Below are 4445 nucleotides of genomic sequence, written 5' to 3' on the forward strand. Positions count from 1 at the left end.
TGCACTTGTAATTCTGATTACTTGTGTGAAGTATATGTGTAGATTAATGTTCTGCTTACTATAGACAGTTTTTGCAGAATAGTTTGCTTTAGAGGAATGAAATGGTGTTCTCGGCAGCACACTGCACGTTGCCTTAGGCAAAAGCACGAATGTGAAACCTTTACTGCTTCTTCACTGCTACTGTACGATCAGCTGTCAGAAGTGCAACTGGGTCATGGCTAACTTACTGTGCTTCATTCATGCCGCAAAATGTGGAATGGTAGAGGGAAGACGTGTGCTGCAACATAGTGGCTGCAAAAATAGTGAAGGAATGAATCTGTGGCCAAGTTCACAGACTGCTGCTGCAGAAGGACTGCCTCGGTTGCCGGCCTTTCGTGATGCTCAGCTTTCCTCGAGGATAAAATCTGCGAGTGTTGTATCGCTAACTGCTAACTTATGTGACTTGTGTCATCCATTGTTTCTTGGGGCCACCTAACCTAAAAATCTGAAAACACAATATCAGCATTGCTTTTTATAAGTTAATGGTCTGTAATCATTGTCTCCATTTTGGAGATATTGTATCTAAATTTAGCGACTTTATTGTCTGTTTCGTAAAAAGTTTTCTACTATTGAGTGACCAGCGACTTTTTATCCACTTGAATGTACAATTGGCGATATATTGGCAAATACGAAGTTGGGAAATTTGCTTCAAAAGTGGCCTTCCGGAACTCAGTTGAATATATTCAGAAGCTACATGTAAGCAGCCGACTCGCTGTTCGACGCTTAGGCTCCGTGACCAAGATGAAGCAGTGGTTGCCTTCACATTGGTAGTCCTCACATTGTGATTGTGCTTTACAACACACTGTTACAGCTTTCACATTGTGCTCACAAGCGTGATCATTTTTGTTTCTTTACAAAATTTGTTTGAATGAGTTTAAATGCTGTAGGTTCTGCGGTACTTATAAATGTGTTCGCAAGTGTAGCACCTAATTTACCAAATCCACTTGGAATAAATTCTATTTTCAGGTTTAGAGCATAGCAGTCGAATAACAGAGGTCGACTGTGCGAGGTCTGTTAGAAAAGTATCCGACCTTATTATTTTTTTTTGCGAACACCTGATGGATATGAAACAAGCGCGCTTGCATCAGCCGACCTGGAACCTTTGTGCGCATGCGCAAATTTCTTCCCACCTACCGATAGCGTCAATCACTGGGGTGCAGCGTTTGAGTGAGGTAGTGCGCAGTGCTCTCGTCGGTTTTTATTGCAAGGAAAATGACGGAGCGACTGAAGCAGCGCTACTGCATCAAATTTTGCCAGAAACTGGGCGACAGCCAGATGGAAACCATTCGGAAGATTCAGACGGCTTTCGGTGATGATGCTATGAGCAGCACACAGATTAAGGAGTGGTACAACCTGTTTAAAGACGGCCGCACATCGGTGGAGCCACGCTCCGGTCGGCCTTCAACATGCCAAAAGGACCAGGTCATTGCTGAAGTGAACGCTGTGGTGATGCGGGACCGTCGTGTGACTATCCGAGAAATTGCGGAAGAGGTGGGCATCAGCACTTTTTCTGCACATTCCATTATGGCCGAAGATTTGGCCATGAAGAGAGTTGCTACGAAATTCGTGCCGAAGCTGCTCACGGTGGAGCAAAAGCAACTTTGTGTTGAAGTCTCACAGGACATGCTGGATTCCACAAACAGTGACCCCGACTTCATGAACACCATAATCACTGGTGACGAGTCTTGGGTGTAGGGGTACGACCCGGAAACCAAATCCCAGTCATCACAGTGGAAGCATTCCACGTCGCCAAGACCAAAGAAGGCCTGCCAAGTGCGCAGCAATGTCAAAGTGATGCTGACTGCTTTCTTTGACTCCTGCAGTGTGGTACACCACGAGTAGGCACCAAGGGTCAAACAATCGCCAAAGAGTACTACAGGGATGTCCTCCGTTGGCCTACGTGATGCTGTGCGGTGCAAGAGACCGGAGTTATGGTCAACAGGATATTGACGCATCCATCACGACAATGCTCCTGCACATTCCTCGCACTTGATTCAGACTTTTTTGGTGAAAAACCAGACTCCTGTAGTTCAATAGGCTCCTTACTCTCCTGATATGGCCCCCTGCGACTTCTGGCTGTTTTCCAAAATCAAGAGGCCATTGAAAGGAGCGCGATTTCAGACGAGAGGACATTACGGCTGCAATGACAGCTGAGCTAAACAACTCCATTCCGAAAGAGCCCTTCTGGAGTGCTTCCAACAATGGCAGCACCGCTGGGAGAAGTGTGTGGAGTCCCAAGAAGACTACTTTGAGGGTGTTTAGGGTCCTAACGCTCCAGTTATGCCAGTTCTTTTTCTTCAGCCAAAGGTAGGATACTCTTCTAACAGACCTCGTATAAAAAGGCGTGTATATTATGGCCGCTGATCTCTCGCACGAATCTGAGCAAATGACTTCCGTTTCTCATGGCTTTCAGACCAATCAGTTCATGGCGACTTTCAGGTATTTCAAGGTTGGAAGCGTCGTATCTAACCAGTATGAAGCTCGGTTAATTGTCATTGCCGTGCTAACTAGCGGCCAGCAGAATTTAGCTCTATCATAAACGTCGAAAACCAGAAAAATTGATGGATAATGTAGACTAAGGGCCTTTTTAAGATCTTCGATGACAATCGTGAATACGCTATTGAGAAGCGAGAGTGGAGGCGGGGGCGCCTAACAAGACTTTCGATGTCAACCGTGAAGACGCTACCGAGAAGCAAGCGAGAGCCGAGGGGGGGCCCTAACGACACCGTCCGAGCAAGTTAATTGCGAATACCAGCGTGCCCCGTGTCACCGACCCAACAGTGGCCACTGCACCCTTTCCACGGCGCTGCAGGTGCCTGACTGACCCACTTTTACTGTGTTTCCACTCTCCACTTTCCTTTCCCCACTCCAGTCATTTACTACTGCAAATAAACCAGTCTTGAAAGGGATCCCAGAGTGAACTTCTTCCTTCGTGGCTCCTGCGCGCACGGCCGACGCCGTCCAGCTAAGTTAACGCGCAGCAAAAGTTAGCAGTCGTTCAAAGGCGACAGCGATTAGATTCAATCCATCGGCGCGAGTATTCATCACAGGGCTTTTTTGTGCCAGGAAAACTAAGTGTTCTGTTTTCTTTTTGAATCGTGCTGTATTTGTTACCTGACAATCTGAAGGCAAACTCAGAATTTATGCTGTCAGCATTTGTTATCTAAATGTATTATTAAGGCTAGTAAATATATTAATAAGGCCCTCTACTACCTGCTATGAATTCATTGTATATATGCTTCGCCTGCACGCATAGTATACAAACAAGAAATGTCTAGGTAAATAATTTACGTCATGTTTCTAAAGTGTTCCATAACACCTATTTGATTTGAAATTCACTTAACCATTTTAGCAACCCATTTTCTAACATTTTTATATTTTAGTATTCATATTTAAGAAAGTTCCAAGCAGCGCGAAAAGACACAAAGGGCAGAGAAAAGAAGATCGGACAATCGCTTCGCAAGCCCGTGTGGAAAACACTAACTCGGGCTTCGCACCAGAACTGAAATATTCAAGAAGTACACTAGGTAAGTGAAAATCCTATAAGTGAGAGGCATGTGCCTCTGGGAATGGGCTGCTCTGCACTAACGAAAAGGCCCTTCAAAATTTTTGCAATGCTAGGTAGTATAGAACCCAGGTCACAAGGGTTCCTCAAGGACAGCAACTCAACCCTTCATCAGGCTGCGCCACAAATGCACTGGGTTTGTGTCACTTTTCGATGAACGTCTTTCACGTCGACGCTTTAGCGAACTGCACCATCAATGCGCGACGTGTGTGCCGCTCTTTAATTAATCTTTTGCCAACTTTGGTCGCCAAGTATGTGCCACTGGGTGTGCGGTAAGCGAGGGAACAATTCTCGGTGTTCGTAGGCACCCGCGCGCCACGCTTCTAGTCTCAGAGGCCGTGCGTGGACTTCTCGGCAGTGCCACTAGATGGCGTACCGTGTCCAGAGAGGAGCCCGGGTTGCCGCGTGATGCGTTTTTAAGCGTTCGATACCACCGACGTGCTGTGCATTTCCAAGGTCACGGGCAGGCTTCGCGGCAGGCGGTGCTTTAGGTGGCACGGATTGTTCTTACGGAAGGGCGAAAAAGGAGGCAGTACACGCTCCACACATAACTCGTTTCAACGGTGGCAATACGTCGTGTCGCTGTATTGATTCAATGCTAAACGTATTACCCTGGACAGTCATCGTGAGATGGGTTCTGCCGAATTTTTTACAATACCAAAACAGCCACTCCTACAGTGAGAGAAGTCATAGTAAGCTAGAAAAAAGGCACACGAGCGAAGGTTTTTTTTTGTCCTTTCTTTCTCTACTAGCAATCAATCTCTTTGCGAAACTAGAATTTTTAAAGAATATTTTATCAGTCTAATTGATATAGCGTCTCTCTTTAAGTGTTCCTGCAGAA

This window comes from Dermacentor silvarum, chromosome 7 (genome assembly GCF_013339745.2).
Source record: "Dermacentor silvarum isolate Dsil-2018 chromosome 7, BIME_Dsil_1.4, whole genome shotgun sequence".
In the NCBI taxonomy this organism is placed as follows: Eukaryota; Metazoa; Arthropoda; class Arachnida; order Ixodida; family Ixodidae; genus Dermacentor; species Dermacentor silvarum.